This window comes from Oncorhynchus masou, chromosome 24 (assembly GCF_036934945.1).
Source record: "Oncorhynchus masou masou isolate Uvic2021 chromosome 24, UVic_Omas_1.1, whole genome shotgun sequence".
In the NCBI taxonomy this organism is placed as follows: Eukaryota; Metazoa; Chordata; class Actinopteri; order Salmoniformes; family Salmonidae; genus Oncorhynchus; species Oncorhynchus masou.
Window position 1 is genome coordinate 68,680,611 of NC_088235.1, and position 23,980 is coordinate 68,704,590.

The 23,980-nt window shown below is 43.9% G+C and overlaps 1 protein-coding gene and 1 non-coding gene across 2 annotated transcripts in view; one reads left to right on the forward strand and one right to left on the reverse strand.

Moving 5' to 3' along the window:
- The window catches only part of LOC135512530 (E3 ubiquitin-protein ligase RNF13-like), a 100,493-nt gene extending 86,869 nt beyond the window's left edge, over nt 1–13,624 (reverse strand). The window contains exon 1 of the mRNA XM_064934649.1: nt 13,275–13,624. The gene's annotated coding sequence lies outside the window, so the exon portion shown is untranslated. The remainder of the gene's footprint in view (nt 1–13,274) is intronic.
- A 10,301-nt stretch (nt 13,625–23,925) lies between these two features.
- LOC135513407 (U7 small nuclear RNA) lies at nt 23,926–23,980 on the forward strand. The gene has a single exon (XR_010451528.1). It is a non-coding gene; the product is annotated as a U7 small nuclear RNA (small nuclear RNA).

Sequence of the window (23,980 nt, forward strand, 5' to 3'; positions counted from 1 at the left end):
TGTCACATGGGATGGGATGTCAGCCGCTTTCCACCGTTTGCGTCCTGGGTGGCATCCTGGTAATACTATTGCATTGTCCTCTGTGTAGTTGTTGATGAAGTTCACAACTTGCTGCAAGTCCTCATGCTTCAGCTGTAACCTGTGCTTGCTTGAACCAGCTCTCTTTTTGATGGGAGGCATTAGACCATTCTCCTTGTATGGAGAAGAGAGTCATGCGTGTTCTACTGATGCTGAAAGACAAATTCCAGATACAAATATTTTGGCATTATTATACAGTAGATAGCCGTAATCACCATCAGACACACCTGGCTAACTTGATGGGTCATGTAATCATCTGGCGAAGTGGAGTCTTTTGCTTAGACATGCAAGCTAAACAATGAACCATAATCCTAATCCATAGAGTACTAGCAATACAAACCGATTGTCATAGCTAGCTAAAGGTTAACCAAATAGGTTCAATGTTAGCTAGTTAGGCTATAACTAGTAATGCAAAATTGCATTCTGAGATAACATTACTACACACAGATCATAAACGGAATGTTAGCTTGCGAGCCAGCCATCTAACGTCAGCTAGCTAGCTAACAGTAAGCTTTAACTTGCAATGAAAACAACTTTGACAAAATTAGAAACGTATTATATCTGAAACTGTAGCTAGACTCTTACCTGTATACATGGATGAACACTTCACGGCAGATTGCAACCCCTTTCGTTAAATAAGACGTCCTGTGTTGTTTCCGTTTTGTTGGTACAGTAGGCCCGTTGTTGTGTCAAGTCACTCTGGTTCACACAATGCCATGAGAATCATCTTAAGCTTTAGCCCCCACCTAAACTCTGACCATTTTACTCACCCTAGCAGAGCTGGTTAGGCTGTTTTTATGTTATCCAGAGTGTTGGTGACTAACTGTGCTCCTGGCAACAATTTAATTATGCTTTTTTGCCGACGTTTACTGACACCAGCCATATTCAACGGGTGTTGAGCATTGGTAAATGAATCAGGTATTCTGCACTCTGTCCCACTCAGACAAGAGTGCTCTGAAACAGTTTTTGCAGTGACATTCTATTGAAATGGACACTTACATAGAAGTCTTTTGTTAAGTTTTACTACACAATAAAAAAAACATTTTAAAGTCGCATTAGACAGGATTACCTACACATACTGACCAGCTCAAATAGACAGAAGCGTGCTATATGGCAGACAAATCCAAACTCATCTCTTGGCATGTCCATCCCACTCATTATCTCAGCCAATCATGGCTAGTGGGAAGGTTGCTCTTTTTTTCTGTGACTAAACTAACTAGGCTCATAATTTAACAATTTTATTTGTATTTACAGAAGGCATTTCTGCCCAAAACAATTTTGATAAATAAAAATAAGTTTACGTTCAAATGGCTCTCCTGTGAAGTAGTGACCCGTAACATACGCCTAGTTTCCTGAAAAGGGTCAAAGTTGTGCCCGTTGACAAAACAGACCTGGAATGCCTTTTCATACAGATTTATTTTACAAAGATCCACAGTGGGTCTGTCTGTGTATGTAGCGTTATACTGGAGACAGGTTTATAATTGCAGTGAATGTCATCTATTGTAATGCTCCGGGTGTCGTGGGTGTGGAGTCAAAAGCAGGAGACAGAGAGTTCAATGCTGTGCGTCTTTAATAGCACCAACGCACCACAGGGTGCTCACAATAGGTACATTCCCAAACACAGGGAATCAAAATGTACCACGAAAAATACACGACCAAGTACTAACACGTACCTCTACAACAGAGCCGAAGGTTACATTGAAATAATCCCGCACAACAACCAGGCGGGCCGGCTGTCTAATAAAGACAAACTAATTAAGCATAAACAGGTGCTACCACTAAACATACAAGGAGGGAGAGGAAAGACAATCAGTGGCAGCTAATAGGCCGGTGACGATGACCGCTGAGCGCCACCCGCCCGGGAAAGGGAACCACCTTCGGTCGGACTCGTGACAGTACCCCCCTCCTGACGCGCGGCTCCCGCAGCGCGCCGACACCGGCCTCGAGGTCGCTCCGGAGGACGAGGTGCAGGGCGATCCGGATGGAGGCGATGGAAATCCCTAAACATGGATGGATCCAAGATGTCCCCCACCGGTACCCAGCACCTCTCCTCCGGACCGTACCCCTCCCAGTCCACGAGGTACTGCAGGCCCCTCACCCGGCGTCTTGAGTCCAGAATGGCTCGGATCGTGTACGCCGGGGACCCCTCGATGTCCAGAGGGGGGAGGGACCTCCGGCACCTCACTGTCCTGCAGGGGACCAGCTACCACCGGCCTGAGGAGAGACACATGAAACGAGGGGTTAATACGATAATAGGAAGGGAGTTGTAATCGATAACACACCTCGTTTATTCTCCTCAGGACTTTAAAGGGCCCTACACACTGCGGACCCAGCTTCCGGCAGGGCAAGCGGAGAGGTAGGTTTCAGGTCGAGAGCCAGACCCTGTCCCCCGGTACAAACACGTGGGCCTCACTGCGGTGGCGGTCAGCACTCCTCTTCTGCCATCCACTCGCTTGTCGTAGAGATTCCTGGACGGCCCTCCAGGTCTCCTTGGAGCGCTGTACCCATTCCTCCACCGCAGGAGCCTCGGTCTGGCTCGGATGCCATGGTGCCAGGACCGGCTGGTATCTCAACACACACTGAAAAGGGGACACGTTAGTAGAGGAGTGGCGTAGTGAGTTCTGAGCCATTTCAGCCCTGGGAATGAATCGTGCCCACTCCCCTGGCCGATCCTGGCAATACGACCGCAGAAACCTACCCACCTCCTGGTTCACTATCTCCACCTGCCCATTACTCTCGGGGTGATAACCGGAGGTCAGGCTGACAGAGACCCCCAAGCGTTCCATGAACGCTCTCCATACCCGGGACGTGAATTGGGGGCCCCGATCAGAAACGATGTCCTCTGGCACCCCGTAGTGCCGAAAGACATGGGTGAATAACGCCTCCGCAGTCTGTAGGGCTGTAGGGATACCGGGCAACGGGAGGAGACGGCAGGACTTAGAGAACCGGTCCACAATCACTAGAACCGTGGTGTTCCCCTGAGACGGCGGAAGATCGGTCAGGAAATCTATGGACAGATGTGACCATGGCCGCTGTGGAACGGGGAGGGGTTGTAACTTCCCTCTAGGAAGGTGCCTAGGAGCCTTACTCTGAGCGCACACTGAACAGCAGGAGACATAACCCTTAACGTCCTTAGCCAACGTAGGCCACCAATACCTCCCCTGAAGACTCCCCACTGTCCTCGTCACCCCAGGGTGATCTGAGGAAGGTAGGACGTGAGCCCCCGAATCAGTTTGTCCCGAACACCAAGCGGCACGTACCTTCACCCCGCTGGACACTGAGTAGGCGTGGGTTCAGCCGTAACGCCCGCTCGATGTCCGAGTCCACCTCCCATACCACTGGTGCTACCAGCTTTGAGGCGGGAAGGATGGGAGTAGGTTCGGTGGACCCCTCCTCCGTGTCGTAGAGGCGGGACAGTGCGTCAGCCTTTACGTTCTGGGAGCCCGGTCTATAAGACAAAGTAAACCCGGAACCGGGTGAAGAATATGGCCCACCTTGCCTGACGTGGGTTAAGTCTCCTAGCTGCCCGAATGTACTCCAGATTCTGGTGGTTGGTCCAGATGAGAAAGGGGTGCTTAGCCCCCTCAAGCCAGTGTCTCCACAACTTCAGAGCTCTAACCACCGCTAGCAACTCCCGGTCCCCCACATCATATTTACGCTCCGCTGGGCTGAGCTTCCTTGAGAAGAAAGCGCAGGGGTGGAGTTTTGGTGAGGTACCCGAGCGCTGTGATAGCACGGCACCCACCCCAGCCTCGGACGCGTCCACCTCCACTATGAATGCTAGAGAGGGGTCCGGATGCGCCAACACGGGCGCATCAGTGAACAGCGCCTTCAACTTGTTGAATGCTCCGTCTGCCTCTGTTGACCACTGCAACCGCACCGGGCCCCCCTTCAGCAGTGAGGTGATGGGAGCCGCTATCTGGCCAAAACCCCGGATAAACCTCCGGTAGTAGTTGGCAAAACCCAAAAACCGCTGCACCTCCTTTACCGTGGTCGGAGTCGGCCAATTACGCACGGCCCTAATGCGGTCGCCCTCCATCACTACCCCCGAGGTGGAAATGCGATATCCCAGAAAAGAGATGGCTCGTTTAGAGAACACGCATTTCTCAGCCTTGAAGTATAGGTCATGCTCCAGCAGTCTACCAAGCACCTTGCGCACCAGAGACACATGCGCGGTGTGAGTGGCCGAGTAGATGAGAATGTCATCAATGTAAACAACCACTCCCTGCCCGCACAGGTCCCTGAGAATCTCGTATACAAAGGATTGGAAAACGGCTGGAGAATTCTTTAACCCATACGGCATGACGAGGTACTCATAGTGGCCTGATGTGGTACTAAATGCGGTTTTCCACTCGTCTCCCTTCCGAATACGCACCAGACTATACACGCTCCTGAGATCCAGTTTTGTGAAGAACTGCGCTCCGTGGAACGATTCCACCGCCGTAGCGATGAGAGGTAGCGGGTAACTATACCCCACTGTGATGGCGTTTAGACCTCTATAATCGATACACGGACGCAAGCCTCCCTCCTTTTTCCTCACAAAAAAGAAACTCGAGGAGACGGGTGAAATGGAGGGCCGAATGTACCCCTGTCCCAGCGACTCCGTGACATATGTCTCCATTGCCAACGTCTCCTCCTGGGACAGCGGGTACACGTGACTCTTGGGAAGCGCAGCGTCTACCTGGAGATCTATCCTACAATCCCTTCCCGGTCGATAAGGTGGTAATTTAGTCGCTTTCACTTTACTGAAAGCGATTGCCAAATCGGCATACTCGGGGGGAATGCACACCGTGGAACCCTGGTCTGGACTCTCCACCGACGTGGCACCGATGGAAACTCCCAAACACCTTCCAGAACACTCCTCTGACCACCCCTGGAGAACCCCCTGTCTCCACGAAATTTTAGGATTGTGCCGGGCCAGCCAGGGAGTCCCCAGCACCACTGGAAACGCAGGCGAATCAATAATAAAGAAACTGATACACTCCCTATGATTCCCCTGTGTCACCATGTCCAGCGGGACCGTGGTCTCCCTGACCATCCCTGACCCTAATGGCCGGCTATCTAGGGAGTGCACGGGGAAAGGAGAATCTATCGGCACCAGCGGAACCCCTAACTTAAGGGCGAGTCCGCGATCCATAAAGTTCCCAGCTGCGCCTGAATCGACTAGCGCCCTATGCTGGGAAGAGGGAAAAAAGTGAAGGAAAAAAGTTAAGACAAACATGTGGCCAACAAGGGGTTCTGGATGAGTTTGATGCTGACTCACCTGGGGTGACCGAGAAGCGTTCCGCCTGCCATCTCTACTCCCAGACGGACCCCCCCAGCACCGATCAGACAAGCACAAGCATACACAAGCATACTGTAGGCCTCCTCCTCCGGTACCCCTCGGCGCAGCCCCTCCCAACTCCATCGGAATGGGAGCGGAGGGGCTGGGTGGTGGAACGCACAGGACCCTCTCTGAACGCCCGCGAGCAGCCAGCAGATTATCCAGTTGAATGGACATGTCAATCAGCTGATCCAGTGACAGAGTGGTGTCCCGACACGCTAACTCCCGGCGGACGTCCTCTCGGAGACTACACCGGTAGTGGTCGATAAGGGCCCTGTCGTTCCACCCGGATCCTGCTGCCAAGGTCTGGAACTCCAGCGCGTAATCCTGGGCGCTCCTCCTCTCCTGCCTGTGATGAAATAGTCGTTCTCCCACCGCTCGGCCGTCTAGAGGGTGATCAAACACGGCACGGAGGCGGCGGGAAAGCTCTGGGTAGTACTCCCGCGCTGAGTCTGGGCCATTCCAGACTGCGTTCGCCCACTCCAGAGCACGACCCGTGAGGCAAGAGATGAGGACACTCACCCTCTCTGCTCCTGAGGGAGTGGGTCTGATGGTGGCCAGGTATAGCTCCAGCTGAAGCAGAAACCCCTGGCAACCCGCCGCCGCTCCATCATAAGCCCTCGGTAGCGTCAGACGGAGGGTGTTGGAGTCGGGAGATGGGGAGTCCGGAACAGTGGGTGCCGAAGGTGGAGAGAGGAGACCACTCCTCTCCCATCGGTCCATTCTCTCCATCACTTGATCCATCGCGGATCCGATCCGATGGAGAACGGTGGTGTGGTGGAGAACCCGTTCCTCCATCAATGGGAGAGGGTTGGCTGCTGCTACTGCTGACTCCATTCAATTTTTAGGTGCGGGATTCTGTAATGCTCCGGGTGTCGTGGGTGTGGAGTCAAAAGCAGGAGACAGAGAGTTCAATGCTGTGCGTCTTTAATAGCACCAACGCACCACAGGGTGCTCACAATAGGTACGTTCCCAAACACAGGGAATCAAAATGTACCACGAAAAATACACGACCAAGTACTAACACGTACCTCTACAACAGAGCCGAAGGTTACATTGAAATAATCCCGCACAACAACCAGGCGGGCCGGCTGTCTAATAAAGACAAACTAATTAAGCATAAACAGATGCTACCACTAAACATACAAGGAGCGGGAGGAAAGACAATCAGTGGCAGCTAATAGGCCGGTGACGACGACCGCCGAGCGCCACCCGCCCGGGAAAGGGAACCACCCTCGGTCGGACTCGTGACATCTATTCATTTACTGTTAGGCTTAAACATTTCTGAGTAGCAGCCATACTGTAGGTAGCAGTCAGGGAAACAACAACTTGTTCTCTCGAGGATAAAGCATTGATATTTTTCTGCACGACTCAGGCACTCTTTCAATTGCCTTGACAACCGAGCAACACTACTTATTTTGCTCAACTAAAGCGCAAAATAAATTGTGTTTATATTAAAAGATTGGCCTGGCTGACATGAAAATTACATTAAGGGGAAAGGATCCACAGAAAGAGGTTGATTATCATTCTACGAATGTCTTTATTTGCAATGCTGGCTGCCATGGTTAACACAAACGCAGGACATTGAATGCTACCTGAACTGAGTAACATAGCTGTGATACTGCACTTATGTTAAATATGTGTGTGTGTTAGCCAGATTATCCAGTGTCCACAGACACACTATTTATTATTACCACACACCCAGAAACTTAAATTCCATTACTTACCATGCCGCCTTTAGGAAAAGATATCTGACCATAGGGTCTTGAAGTGTTCGTACTTTCGATAGTCATTATGGATATTGTCTGAGTTTACTGGTCATTAATACTGCACACTGCCAGAGTATGTCTCAGATTAATGTAGTTGGTTTCTAGCTTTTCTATCAATTAATGACTATTTGAATAAACATTCTTTATTTTGTTGGTGTGTGTACTTTAATGCGTTTGTGTGATGGAGCAAATCATTTAACGACATCTTTCTTAATTCAGCCTATTGGATCGTTATATTCTGCAGATTCTGAACAGTCATGTAACAATTGGAAGGATTAGACATTTCTAACATATACTGCCCTATTTTTATAGGAAAAGTGAAGCTAAAATGGAAAATGTATCTCTCGTGAAGTTGTACGACTTTACTTTTTGTAACTGACAATTAGCCTGTCAGTCTATGTTGTTGTTTTTTGTTTGAATTGTTTACGTGTTCACTATGCGGGGGGAATGGTAAGACAAGCGGAACTACGTGGCTAAGAACTGTTGTAACGGGGATTATTATCGTAGCAACACACTTTTGGAATGACGGCAATCCCACACAGCTAGGTTTTTTGTGTCTTCGAGTGTAGTTCGTAAAGGTTGAAGCTTGTATGTTAGGATGGTAACATTATAATAATTAAGGATGAAGCGTGAATTCATGCCAGGAATAAGAAGTGTGTTGTTTTTGATTTCCTCCCTTCTGTAATAAGCAGCCAATGAGGTATTTTCTTTATTCATGTGTTTAATCTGATACTGTTATACCTCTGGCTAAACTGTTTTTATGTATGTAAGCACTTCAGTGTTACATCAAGCTAATAAGTTACTCATAAGACAAGAAAGTTGTAAGAGTGTGCTTAACTGTATTGTCATTTACTTTATAGTTCTCACGGAAGGTGACATTTTTGACTAAAACTACAGAATAAAACTGCCAGTTAAAATCATGGAACAGTTGTGCTTGTGGTTACTGAAGGGAGCTACACTTTTTATTATAAAATATTTGAAAAGTCTGGATTGGATTTAATGGGTACCGAATGTAAAATAAATAGGCCATAGTGGCGAAATAATTACAATATAGCAATTAAACACTGGAGTGATAGATGTGTAGAAGATGAGTGTGCAAGTAGAGATACTGGGGTACAAAGGAAAATAAATCAAATAAATAATAGTATGGGGAATGAGGTAGTTGGATCAGCTATTTACAGATGGGCTATGTACAGGTGCAGTAATCTGTGAGCTGCTCTGGCAGCTGGTGCTTAAATTTAGTGAGGGAGATATGAGTCTCCAGCTTCAGTGATTTTTGCAGTTCGTTCCAGTCATTGGCAGCAGAGAACTGGAAGGAAAGCTAGCCAAAAGAGGAATTGGCTTTGGGGGTGACTAGTGAGACATACCTGCTGGAGCGCGTGCAACGGGTGGGTGCTGCTATGGTGACCAGTGAGCTGAGATAAGGCGGGGCTTTACCAAGCAAAGATTTATAGATGACCAGGAGCCAGTGGGTTTGGCGATGAATATGAAGCGAGGGCCAGCCAACGAGAGCATACAGGTCGCCGTGGTGGGTAGTATATGGGGCTTTGGTTCCAAAACAGATGGCACTCTGATAGACTACATCCAATTTGCTGAGTAGAGTGTTGGAGGCAATTTTGTAAATGACATCGCCGAAGTCAAGGATCAGTAGGATAGTCAGTTTTACGTGGGCATGTTTGGCAGCATGAGTGACTCCTAAAATTATGTTCTCAAAGGATCAGGAAATGGCAGCCAAGTGAAACAAAAAAGATTGTACTGTCCAGATGCATTTTTTAAACAAAAGCTAGCTAGCCAAGCCTAAGTGTTAACCTGTCAGTTAAAATACATGGCTCAAAAACGCCAGCTAAATGCAATAAAACCTCAATGTTATCAAAAACAAAATAGCTGATTAAAAAACTATTAAAAACACTATCTACACATTTACAGGATGTCTGTGCTTAGGCTGCAACTAGGGCGCCATGGCAACTATATAACTATTATAGTCGTAGCCTTGTATAACCATCATCGAGCTGTAGGCCTCTTGTTTAGTCTTAATACCGTAACTTACTTAGGTCTAGATTTCAATATATAGAATACTGTATCAATCAATCAGTCAATCATTCGTTCATGTCATCACACAGCATACAAGTCATTCATGCTTTGAAATGCAATCCAGCATTTTAGTTTTAAAATGAAATAACAAAGGGAGCTTTTTAGCCTAAACAATAAATAAAACGGCATGGAACTTTTTTTAAAGTCTTTGCTGTAATGGATTTATATATGTTTTTATTTTATTTTCAATAGAACACACTCTCTGGTACACTTATAATTTATGTAGTGTCATTTGCACTGTTCCAAATGGTCCCCCCAAAATATTTTTTTTTGTTCGGCACAATAATCATGCAGCACTTGCTCCTATACCCTCCTTTTTCTTGATCCCCAGTAGTTTCCATAACAACATCAAATGTCTTCCACACATCTGACTTCCCCTTTCCCTCCTGAGTAACTGGTATCATCTTATTAACCATTTATTTAGCCAATCATCAGTCATCTGAGTCAGTGAAATACAAGTTGAGAGCCCTTCCCTATATGCATGATGAAAGTCAGCAGTTAACTTCTTTGAAAAATAGCACTGCATTTCAACTTTCTCCATCAATTTACTAAGAACAGGCAGAAAACTGGTTGGTTGGCTGTTAGAGACAGAAAAGGATGCTTTACTATTTTTAGATTGTGAAATTATTTCAGCTTCCTTCCACGCCTGTGAACACCCATACTCCTTTAGATGTTAGTTAAATGCATGGAAAATAGGGGTGGCAATAGCCTGCTACCATTCTCAATAGTTTCCCATCTAGGTTGTCTATACCTGGTAGCTTACTGTATATTACTGATGGATAACAGTTTTTCCACCTGTTCCATACAAACTTGGACAAATTCAACACGATCCCTCTCTTTCATTATTAGATCTTCAATACGCAAATATGATGGTTTACAGTTCAATGTCATTTCACTTCTCAGTTTGTCTACTTTACCTGTGAAATAATCATTGAGATTTTAGCTATATCAAAAGGTTTTGTTATAAATGACCCATTAACTTTAATGAACGATGGAGATTAATTGGGTTTTCTGCCCATAATATCATTTAAGATGCTCCAAAGACTTTTCACAACATTTCTCAATTGACAGTATTTCAACCAATCAGCTGAGCAGCCTGACTTGTTTGCCACATTTTTTAGCATAATTTCTTTGAACCATACAATTTTTCAATTAATCATCGATCCAGGGGGCTCTCTAACAGTTCTCACAGTTATGCACCTGTTAAGAGACTGTTTGTCAACAATTGGCAATAATAATTTTACAAATACTCCATGCATCTGGATTCTGCTCCTTATACACGTCAGACCAAGATACATGTTTAAAATCTTCATCAAAAGAGTATTGAGAAAAGACTTAGTATGAAGTCTTATAAATAACTTCAGGCCCTGCCTTTCGTACTTTCTCTTTCCTTTTATCCCATGGGTGTTACAAATAAGCCAACCTCTTAAATAATCTATTTCAATTAATTTCCAAAATGTTAAAATGTATAAACTGTAATTTCTTATGTAAAATTAGATTTATATTAATCTCCCCTAAAGTTATTTTAAAAAACTGATCATTGCTATTCATCAGGTTTATTTTTTTGGCTAGACGCATAATATAACTGTAGTTCTTGTGTTTTAATCAACTTAAATCTGAACAAAAAAACAAACATATTTACGCTCAGGTTCATTGAATATTAGAGATATCAACACACTATCCCCATGTGTTTCAATGCAAACCAGGCTTAATAGGCGCATACTGGGCTTAATTAGAACAACAGTGATTTATGGTGGAAAAAAGTCAGAATATCAAAGTCTACTCATACCATATTTGGAAACCAATGGTTTGAGGTTTAAATACACACTATAGACTAAAATATAATGCAAAGTTAGTATTGATCCTATTGAACAATGCTTCTATTGACATTTACATTCTGTATAGAGGTAGTGTTTTTGGTGCTACTGTACCCTTTAAGCCCACCTGAGATAAATGTCACATTTACAAAACTGGCATCTATGTATAACAATGACAGGATACTTTAACAGTAAAATAAGGCAAAATGCAGAAGAAAATGTACGCTCTGAATGCCTGAAATCTATTGTCTTGTTGTAGTTTATCAAATTATGTTGCTACTGTACTGTGTGACTGTGACATGCACGACTGCTAGCATGAAAATAGCAGTCGTGCAATAAATAGTAATTAATGCCCATGAAATATGCTATCACATGCACTCAAAAAGTGCTATATATTTAAGCAATAAGGCCCGAGGGAGGGCCAATTTACCACGGCTAAGGGCTGTTCTTATGAACGATGCAACGAGGAGTGCCTGGACACAGCCATGAGCTGTGGTATATTGGCAATATATCACAAAACCCCCGAGGTGCCTTATTGCTATTATCATCTGGTTACCAATGTAAACAGAACAGTAAAAATAAATGTTTTGTCATACCTGTGGTATACATTTACATTTACATTTAAGTCATTTAGCAGACGCTCTTATCCAGAGCGACTTACAAATTGGTGAATTCACCTTCTGACATCCAGTGGAACAGCCACTTTACAATAGTGCATCTAAATCATTAAGGGGGGGGGGGGGATGGTGAGAAGGATTACTTATCCTATCCTAGGTATTCCTTGAAGAGGTGGGGTTTCAGGTGTCTCCGGAAGGTGGTGATTGACTACGGTCTGATATACCACAGCTGTCAGCCAATCAGCATTCTGTCCTCGAACCACCCAGTTTATAACACCTTTACATATTACTCCCTGGGAGTAAAACAATGTCAAAATTATGTAGGCCTATACACCAGCACAAGTAGCTTAAATTAACATGGATAAGGGCAGCATTTCCTCTACTACATACCCAGTTACAAGCTTGTTCAGCTCTCCAAGGGTTAAAGCCTGTCCTACTGAAAGATTAAAATCAAGCCTTAACTGTTTGGGTGAGGTAGGTCTACAATCATCTTCAGCAACAGTGGTCAGGTCTCAGGGGTCTTTCGCTATAAATTATGTGTTGGCGTGTTGCCTTTACAGGTGCTTCAAGAGATTGGAAATTGTGTTTCAAGTAGTTTCTCACCTGGGCACAGTTTACAGTAATATTCTTGTCACTTTGTCCTACCAAATCGAAGTAATGGGAGTACTTCCATGCTGATAAAGTCAATGTTTTCGATGCTTCTGCCATTTTTCATCTCCCTCACTAGTAGTGCGTGCCTGCGTAATCAGGAACTTGGTGAGGACGAAAACAATTAGAATCTGGGGCAAGGGGATTTTTAAATATTACTCCAACAGAGAGGGAATATTAATCACAAATATCACAATAACTGTAATAGGTGTTATTACCCCAACACTGCACATGGCCTTCTTGGATGACAACCTATTTAGTTAGCCAAACTATAATTTGCCTTTGGTGATCTTCATTTGGCAAGTGAAAATTTACGAGCTCATGTTATGCTAGTCACAAATCCTCTATCTTGCTAACATAAACACAGTGGCAAAGAGGAAAATCTGGTCCAACCCTGTTTCGCAAACTATTGCAAGCCTTCTAAACATACCCAATGAAGCAAACTGCAATTATTAGCACGCTAAAATACAATTAGGCAACTGTTACATTTGAAGCCAGAATATATTCTGACCCTACACTTGCTTAAAATTGCACTGGGACATAATTCCTTAGTTTAAAACACTGCAGAGATGGCGTGAGATGTGGCTCACAAAACGTACCTCAATCCAGGGATGAGAAATCGCGTTGTACACAGAATTGTCCCACTATCCCAATTGCAAAGTGTAATCCAGGGATGAGAAGGCTATTTCTCAAATTACGTTTTCCGAATCATATCTCGCGCCGACTCCGTGGTGTCTTAATCTAAACAGGAAATCTACCCGACACCAATGCAGCTATAAACAAGCGTTACGGGTCGGAATCTTTACTGGCTGACGTTACATTATGACATGCCTCGAGTCAAGCCACAAGCATAGTTTGCGTTGCTAACGTTAGCTAGCAATCAACGCGAGCTACAAATGCTATAACAGTTAGCTAGATCGTGGATCCTTACCTTTAAATCAGACCGAAGTTTCATCTGTTTAAAAAAAAAAGATGCTACTAATATGGATGGATATTACAATTATTTACTATCTATCAATAGAATCGCAATAATTTCCAATAATTTAATTCCGTTAGTTAGACATGAAAGTACGACAGAATGTCAACAATAATCCCTAGCTAGCTTCCTCTTCTTGTTCTTCTTCTATGATATAATGGTGGTCCGCAAACAAAAGTTAAAGGTGCATATCGTCACCAACTGTGCTGGAGTGTGTGGTAAATCACAGTTTAACTTTTCTGCAGGAGGGGCTGGTGTACTTCACGAAATAGATGGCATCATGAGGCAGTAAAATGATGTGGATATATTGAAGCAACATCTCAAGACATCAGTCAGGAAGTTCAAGCTTGGTCGCAAATGGGTCTTCCAAATGGACAATGACCCCAAACGTACTTACAAAGTTGTGGCAAAATGGTTTAAGGACAACAAAGTCAAGGTATTGGAGTGACCATCACAAAGCCCTGACCTCAATCCTATAGAACATTTGTGGGCAGAACTGAAAAAGCGTGTGCAAGCAAGGAGGCCTATCAACCTGATTCAGTTACACCAGCTCTGTCAGGAGGAACAGGCCAAAATTCACCCAATTTATTGTGGGAAACTTGTGGAAGGCTACCTGAAACATTTGACCCAAGTTAAACAATTTATGGGCAATGCTACCAAATACTAATTGAGTGTATGTAAACTTCTGACCCACTGTAAATGTGATGAAAGAAATAAAAGCTGAAATAAATCATTCTCTCTACTATTATTCTGACATTTTACATTCCTAAAATACAGTGGTAACTGACCTAAGACAGCGCATTTTTGCTAGGTTTAAATGTCAGGAATTGTGAACACTGAGTTTAAATGTAGTTGGCTAAGGTGTATGTAAACCTCTGACTTCAACTGTAGGTCCTGGATGGCAGGAAGCTTGGCCGCAATGATGTACTGGGCCGTACGCACTACCCTTGCTTGCACCTCTGTAGTGCCTTATGATCAGATGCCGAGCAGTTGCCATACCAGGCAGTAATGCAACTGGTCAAGATGCTCTCGGTGGTGCAGCTGTAGAATTTTTGTTGTTGTTGTTGTACTTTTTACCCCTGTTTCTTCCCAATTTCGTGATATCCAATTGATTGTTACAGTCTTGTCTCATCGCTGCAACTCCCGTATGGACTCTGGAGAGACAAAGGTCGAAACACGGCCTTGCCAAGCCGCACTGCTTCTTTACACACTGCTCCCTTAACCCGGAAGCCAGACGCACCAATGTGTCAGAGGAAACACCGTACAACTGGCGACCAAAGTCACTGTGAATGCGCCCAGCCCGCCACAGGAGTCGCTAGAGTGTGATGGGACAAGGACATCCCTCCTTTTCCTATTGTCCACGATTAGCCCTTTTCTCTTGCTCACATTGGAGAGGTTGTTGTCCTGGAACCACACTGCCAGGTCTCTGACCTCCTCCCCACAGTCTGTCTCATCGTTGTCGGTGATCAGTCATGCTTGGCCACTTAGTCGTGGGTGAACAGGGAGTACAGGATGGGACAAAGCACACACCCCTGAGGGACCCCAGTGTTGAGGATCAGCTTGGCGGATGTGTTGTTGAATACCCTTACCACCTGGGGGCCGCCCGTCAGGAAGTCTAGGGTCCAGTTGCAGAGGGAGGTGTTTAGTCCCAGGGTCCTTAGCTTAGTGATGAGTTTTGTTTTGTGGGCAATATGGTGTTGAACGCTGAGCTGTAGTCAATGAACAGTTTTCTCACATAGGTATTCCTTTTGTCCAGTTGGGAAAAGGGCAGTGTGGAGTGCGGTTAATATTGTGTCATCTGTGGATCTGTTGGGGCGGTATGCAAATTGGAGTGGTTCTAGAGTTTCCGGCATGATGGTGTTGATGTGAGCCATGACCAGCCTTTCAAAGCACTTCAGGGATAATCATTTAAGCAGGTTACCTTCACTTTTTGGGGCCAGGGACTGTGGTCTGTTTGAAATCTGTAGATATTACTGACTCAGTCAGGGAGAGGTTGAAAATGTCAGTTAAGACACTTGCCAGTTGGTCCGTGCATGATTTGAGTACACGTCCTGGTAATCCGTCTGGCCCCGCAGCTTTGTGAATGTTGACTTGTTTAAAGGTCTTGCTCACATCGCTTCAGAGAGTGTGACCACACAGTTGTCCGGAACAGCTGGTGCTCTCATGCATGCTTCAGTGTTGCTTGCCTCGACATGAGCATATAAGGCATTTAGCTCATCTGGTAGGCTCACATCACTGGGCAGCTCGTGGCTGGGTTTCCTTTTGTAGTCCATAAAAGTTTGCAAGCCCTGCCACATCTGACAAGCGTCAGAGCCGGTGTAGTAGGATTCAATCTTAGTCCTATATTGACGCTTTGCCTGTTTGATGGTTCATTTGAGGGCATAGCGGGATTTCTTATAATTGTCCGGATTAGTGTCCCGCTCATTGAAAGCAGCAGCTTTTAGCTCGTTGCAGATGTTGACTTAATCCATGGCTTCTGTTTGGAATATGTACGTATGGTCACTGTGGGGACGACATTTGATGATGAAGCCGGTGACTGAGGTGGTATACTCCACAATACCATTGGATGAATCCCGGAACATATTACAGTCTGTGCTAGCAAAACAGTCCTGTAGCATAGCATCTGTGTCATCTGACCACTTCCGTATTGAGCAAGTCACTGGTACTTCCTGCTTTAGTGTTTGCTTGTTAGAAGGAATCAGGACTATATATAATTATGGTCAGATTTACCAAATGGAGGGTGGGGTAGAGTGTCTGTGTGTGGCGTAAAGGAGGTGTAGAGGGTTTTTTCAGTTGCACAGTTTCTTTTCCTCTGGTTGCACATATCAAAATGGCTCTAACTTTTGGCCTCACCTTTAACCAGTGGAACATTAATATCAATTATATCTCGTTTCAAAGCTCTTTTGGCTAACTGGTCTACAATTTCATTCCCTTCAACACCCAAATGTGCTGGGACCCAGCAGAATCTCACTACTTCTCCGTCTCAATTCTCCATAATAACATTAATACCTCCAATAGTAGATAATTCCTATTAGATTTACCTGATGATAAACTTTTCAATACAGACAGAGAATCTGAGCACACTATAATTCTAATAGGTTGTACATCCTCCACCCACTGGAGGGCAACTACTATCGCCAACAGTTCAACTGAGTGTGCTGACAGTTCATCTGTTAGTCTTCTACATATTTGTACACCAAATTCAGAATTGTAAACACCCGCTCCTGTGCGTTCACTATCTGGGTCCTTGAATCCATCTGTGAAAAGCATAAAATAAATCATAAAAACATCTACCAATGTAATTGTCAAACAGTTTCCTACATCACTGACTTCTGAACAATCTTTGCTATGCCAAATGTCGGCGACAGTCCGCAATGATTAAAACAGTTACACGTTGATAGTCATAGTCAGATGTAAAACATTTATGCAGCGTTTGGCACCATGCATCTCCGACATCAATTAAAGATTAATACCTCAACTGAATGATGAGGAAATAAACAAATGATGGTGTAATGCGTTATTGTTTCATGTTAAAAACATGGCAGCTTATTTTAATGGAGTGAATGTATTGTAACTGTAACAATTATCGTCGGGAGAAGAGGACCAAAGTGCAGCGTGGTACGTATTCATAATAATTTAATAAAGAATGAATACTGAACAAGACAACAAACAGTTTTGCAAGGTGCAACAAAAACACTAAACAGAAAATAACTAACCACACCCATAGTGGGAAAACATGCTGCCTAAGTATGGTTCTCAATCAGAGACAACGATTGCCAGCTGCCTCTGATTGGGAACCATACCAGGCCAAACACATAGATATAGAAAACATAGAACACAAAACATAGAATGCCCACCCCAACTCACACCCTGAACAAACTAAAAATCAAATCAAATTTATTTATATAGCCCTTCGTACATCAGCTGATATCTCAAAGTGCTGTACAGAAACCCAGCCCAAAACCCCAAACAGCAAGCAATGCAGGTGTAGAAGCACGGTGGCTAGGAAAAAGTCCCTAGAAAGGCCAAAACCTAGGAAGAAACCTAGAGAGGAACAAGGCTATGTGGGTTGGCCAGTCCTCTTCTGGCTGTGCCGGGTGGATATTATAACAGAACATGGCCAAGATGTTCAAATGTTCATAAATGACCAGCATGGTCAAATAATAATAAGGCAGAACAGTTGAAACTGGAGCAGCAGCACGGCCAGGTGAACTGGGGACAGCAAGGAGTCATCATGTCAGGTAGTCCTGAGGCATGGTCCTAGGGCTCAGGTCCTCCAAGAGAGAGAGAGAAAGAAAGAGAGAAAGAGAGAATTAGAGAGAGCACACTTAAATTCACACAGGACACCGAATAGGACAGGAGAAGTACTCCAGATATAACAAACTGACCCTAGCCCCCCGACACATAAACTACTGCAGCATAAATACTGGAGGCTGAAACAGGAGGGGTCAGGAGACACTGTGGCCCCATCCGAGGACACCCCCGGACAGGGCCAAACAGGAAGGATATAACCCCACCCATTTTGCCAAAGCACAGCCCCCACACCACTAGAGGGATATCTTCAAACACCAACTTACCATCCTGAGACAAGGCCGAGTATAGCCCACAAAGATCTCCGCCACGGCACAACCCAAGGGGGGGGGGCGCCAACCCAGACAGGAAGATCACATCAGTGACTCAACCCACTCATGTGACGCACCCCTCCTAGGGACGGTATCAAAGAGCCCCAGTAAGCCAGTGACTCAGCCCCTGTAATAGGGTGAGAGGCAGAGAATCCCAGTGGAAAGAGGGGAACCGGCCAGGCAGAGACAGCAAGGGCGGTTCGTTGCTCCAGAGCCTTTCCGTTCACCTTCCCACTCCTGGGCCAGACAACACTCAATCATATGACCCACTGAAGAGATGAGTCTTCAGTAAAGACTTAAAGGTTGAGACCGAGTTTACGTCTCTTACATGGGTAGGCAGACCATTCCATAAAAATGGAGCTCTATAGGAGAAAGCCCTGCCTCCAGCTGTTTGCTTAGAAATTCTAGGGACAATTAGAAGGCCTGCGTCTTGGGACCATAGCGTACGTGTAGGTATGTACGGCAGGACCAAATCAAAGAGATAGGTAGGAGCAAGCCCATGTAATGCTTTGTAGGTTAGCAGTAAAACCTTGAAATCAGCCCTTGCTTTGACAGGAAGCCAGTGTAGTAAATATTTTGGTTCTAGTCAGGATTCTAGCAGCTGTATTTAGCACTAACTGAAGTTTATTTAGTGCTTTATCCGGGTAGCCGGAAAGTAGAGCATTGCAGTAGTCTAACCTAGATGTGACAAAAGCATGGATTAATTTTTCTGCATCATTTTTGGACAGAAAGTTTCTGATTTTTGCAATGTTACGTAGATGGGAAAAAGCTGTCCTTGAAATGGTCTTGATATGTTCTTCAAAAGAGAGATTGGGGTCCAGAGTAACGCCGAGGTCCTTCACAGTTTTATTTGAGACGACTGTACAACCATTAAGATTAATTGTCAGATTTAACAGAAGATCTCTTTGTTTCTTGGGACCTAGAACAAGCATCTCTGTTTTGTCCGAGTTTAAAAGTAGAAAGTTTGCAGCCATCCACTTCCTTATGTCTGAAACACATGCTTCTAGCTAGGGCAATTTTGGGGCTTCACCATGTTTCATTGAAATGTACAGCTGTGTGTCATCCGCATAGTAGTGAAAGTTAACATTATGTTTTCGAATGACATCCCCAAGAGGTAAAATATATAGTGAAAACAATAGTGGTCCTAAAACAGAACCTTGAGAAACACCAAAATTTACAGTTGATTTGTCAGAGGACAACTTCTCCATGTGAACATTAAAGTCGCCAAAGATCAGCAGAATATTATCTGCTATGACTACAAGGTCCGATAGGAATTCAGGGAACTCAATGAGGAACGCTGTATATGGCCCAGGAGGCCTGTAAACAGTAGCTATAAAAAGTGATTGAGTAGGCTGCATAGATTTCATAACTAGAAGCTCAAAAGACGAAAACGCCATTTATTTTTTTTTGTAAATTGAAATTTGCCATCGTAAATGTTAGCAACACCTCCACCTTTGCGGGATGCACGGGGGATATGGTCACTAGTGTAGCCAGGAGGTGAGGCCTCATTTAACACAGTAAATTCATCAGGCTTGAGCCATGTTTCAGTCAGGCCAATCACATCAAGATTGTGATCAGTGATTAGTTCATTGACTATAATTGCCTTTGAAGTAAGGGATCTAACATTAAGTAGCCCTATTTTGAGATGTGAGGTATCAGGATCTCTTTCAAAAATGACAGGAATGGAGGAGGTCTTTATCCTAGTGAGATTGCTAAGGCGAACACCGCCATGTTTAGTTTTGCCCAACCTAGATCGAGGTACAGACAGTCTCAATGGGGAACGCTGAGCTGACTACACTGACTGTGCTAGTGGCAGACCCCACTATGCTGGCAGGCTGGCTGGCTAACAGCCTGCTGCCTGGCCTGTACCCTATTTCATTGTGGAGCTAGAGGAGTTAGAGCCCTGTCTATGTTGGTAGATAAGATGAGAGCACCCCTCCAGCTAAGATGGAGTCCGTCACTCCTCAGCAGGTCAGGCTTGGTCCTGTTTGTGGGTGAGTCCCAGAAAGAGGGCCAATTATCTTCAAATTCTATCTTTTGGGAGGGGCAGAAAACAGTTTTCAACCAGCGATTGAGTTGTGAGACTTTGCTGTAGAGCTCATCACTCCCCCTAACTGGGAGGGGGCCAGAGACAATTACTCGATGCCGACACATCTTTCTAGTTGATTTACACCCTGAAGCTATGTGGCGCCTGGTGATCTCTGACTGTTTCATCCTAACATTGTTGGTGCCGACGTGGATAACAATATCTCTATACTCTCTACACTCACCAGTTTTAGCTTTAGCCAGCACCATCTTCAGATTAGCCTTAACGTCGGTAGCCCTGTCCCCTGGTAAACAGTGTATGATCGCTGGATGATTCGTTAAAATAGAGACATAAAAAAGGAACTAAGGTCAGGACATGACAGTAACAGGGTGAATTATATGGACTTGTTAATTCATGAAATATGAAATATGAATTCATGAGTACAAAACGCTTGTTGAACAATTCTATCATTCTATCATCCTATCCAACCTCGATGGGCTATCAGCAGGACAATAGACTCTTACCGAGTCCACCAAATGCATTGTTTTCTAACTGCATCTGGATGTATCCATAACAAATTACTATGGGAATAAACATCACCGAATGATAGTAATATTGGAATAATGTAGTCTAATGAAGGCAAAAAATGTTTGCTTACTGGGACACCCAAAGTCATCCAATTGTTATAATAGGATTTGAAGCAATAGCCTTGTAATGATGTGCGCTGAGAGTCGGGAAGCAAGTTCAGGGAGTGAGTACAAAACAAGAAACACTAACAGCACACAGACAAGAAACAGAAACAATGATGCCTGGGGAAGGAACCAAAGGGAGTGACATATATAGGGAAGGTAATCAGGGAAGTGATGGAGTCCAGAGGTGAGTCTGACGACACGCAGGTGCGTGTAAAGATGGTGACAGGTTTGAGCCATAACAAGCAGCCTGGTGACCTAGAGGTTGGAGAGGGAGCACACGTGACAAGCCTACCCGCTTGTGGTCAGCTATTTCAGCACCATTTTGACCTGCTCTGAGATAAGCATGGGTCCTGATAAATCAATGAGATTTTTATTTTCAGTGAATCTCTATTTGGGTATTGGTTAGCCTACAATTAGGGTGTGGAAATGCTAGGATTGGATGTTAGGATATTAGCTCTTCACGCAATCCCTTAGTAGCCTACTCCCGACCGGTCACGTTGTACAGCGCCATTTTTTCCTAACGGAATAGAAACACCATAATATGAATCTAATTAATTAAGCTACATGTCTTAAAATCAATCCCATATTCTATGTTCTTACAAAAAAGTTTAAAAATCTCTAGTACAGCCAATATTAAAAACAGTCAAATGCTTCTCAAAGATGCCCTATGGTGGTCAAACTAGCACTAACTAGCATTAATGGCAACAATGGCTGACACTTAAATAACGTGCCAAAGAATTCTGCGGCAGCCTGCAAGGTGTGCTGCAGTACAACACAATTTTAAAGGAAGAACCACTGTATATGTACATGCCAAATGACACCTTGTTCCCTACGTAGAGCACTATGTTTAACCAGGGACCATTTTTGCTTCCCACATGAAGAAAATACAACAGCTTTCTATAGAATATTAGAGTACTTACTATATTTGGTATTTTATTAGGATGCCCATTAGCTGTTGCAAAAGCAGCAGCTACTCTTCCTGGGGTCCACATGAAACATGACATAAAAAAGAACATTAATAGACAAGAACAGCCAAAGATCAAAACTACATCAATTTAAAAATGGTACACGTAGCCTACATATCAGTACATACATACAAACTATCTAGGTCAAATAAGGGAGAAGCGTTGTGCCATGATGTCATTATAGAATTATGTAGAAAACTGTAGCAAACTGTAGTGTACTGTATAATACTATACTCCACACTGCAGTATCCCTTGATCATGTGTAGTATTTACTATATAATTGTGTAGTATACTGTAGAATACTATTCTACACACTGTAGTGGCCATCAATCGTGTAGTGCTTACTATAGAATCTTGTCGTATACTGTAGAATACTATACTCCACACTGTAGTGTCCCTTGAGCATGTTTAGTATTTACTATAGAATTTTGTAGTGTACTGTTGAATACTATACTACACACTGTAGTATCCCTCAATCAGGTAGTGCTTACTATAGAATTGTGTAGTTTACTGTAGAATAGTATACTACACAACACACTGTAGTATCCCCCTCAACTGTGTAGTTCTTACTAAATACTTTTGTAGTATACTGTAGAGTACTATACTACATACTACTATCCCTCGATCATGTAGTGCTTACTATAGAATCTTGTAGTATACTGTAGAATACTATACTCAACACTGTAGTATCCCTTGAGCATGTGTAGTGCTTACTATATCATGTTGTAGTATACTGTAGAGTACTATACTACACACTGTAGTATCTCTCGATTATGTAGTGCTTACTTTAGAATTTTGTAGTACTCGGTGATAATGCAGAGAAGCCGGTGTTTGCAGGATATATCGGCAAGTGTGTTATTAGAAAATTGCCTCTGTGAATTCAAAGTGCCAATAATTATATCCTCCTAACACCGGCTTCGAGGGCATTATCACTTTTATACAACTGGTTACCAACATAACAAGAATAAGGATTGACATGTTTTCATTAAAAAACGTTATTTTTATGAATTTATTCATACTATTTCATCCTTCCACAGGATATGGTCCCGACACAAATATAGGGTTGCTATCCAAGCCAGCTGGTCATTCGTTCTATCGGTTTGGGTTGGCTGAGAGAACGACCCAGTTGTTCAGTATTTTTGTTCTATATCTATGGACGCCACCCAGTTGTTCGTTGTAAATGTTCCATTGCCATACTGGCTGGAATCATTCTTATCCCTTGCTTGCTAGCCAACAACGGCTAACTTACAGTCACGTCAAACAGTGTAGCCAGAATAACAGCAGTAGCCCATTTCCATTTGTTTAAACAGTTTTCTAGGGACATTTATTTGGACATATCCATAACAATGAGCTTATGAGGTGCGATTTTGCCTGGATAAGTAAATGTGCTCTCTCGTCAGGACACTTTTGTTCGGAGGAGCTAGCCAACAACACAGCTAACACGATCACTTCAAAGTGAAGCTGGAAAGACTGCAAACTAGCTGCACTTCGTTTCGTTGAACCTTTTTTTGTATATATCATAAAAATGATGCCAGCTGATTCATGATTTCGACTGGCTGAGAAACGCTGCCTGCCTGTCTGTCTCATCCCGACTCGCGACATGTTTATTACTATGCAACAGCTGGAAATCAAATTTGAATATTGAAACAATGCTGCAAATGTCGGAGAGACAGACAGGACGGTTTATGCAAATCTCCGCTGTAGTCTAAATCAAATGTGAGATAATGGCTAGTTGCTTTTTATAGTGGACGTTTATATAAATTGCCTGGTTGGGCTGATGAGATAGTGGATTGCACAGTCAAATGGAATAGAGTAAATAGGCATTTTTAACATAGATTTAGCCAGTGGTAACTTGTGGAATAGACACTGGCTGGAATGCCAATCAGCATTCAGGATAAACCCACCCGTTGTATAATGGAGAATACTATACTACACACTGTAGTATCCCTTATTTAGAGCTTACTTTATAATTTGTAGTATACTGGACAATACTATACTACACACTATAGTATCCTTCGATCATGTGTAGTACTTACTATATAATTTGCTGTAAACTGTAAATTCTACAGTATTATCCGTTTAAAAAAACACTGTCGTAAAAAAAAGTGTCCGCAAAAACAGTACAGCTTTTTTTACTATAGTAATACGACAGTATTTAATTTGCACATACCCCACCTATTCCCATCCCCCATATCCCTATTTGTATCTATTATATTGTGTTACATAAAGGTTATTGAAAAGTGCAGAAGCGCTGAAATATCCATTCAGACTCCAGTCCTACCTACCTACCTACAGGTTATGGAAAATTAGCTCTTTTAGTATTTGACCAGTAGGTTTCCTTAAGGAAAAAGCCCCC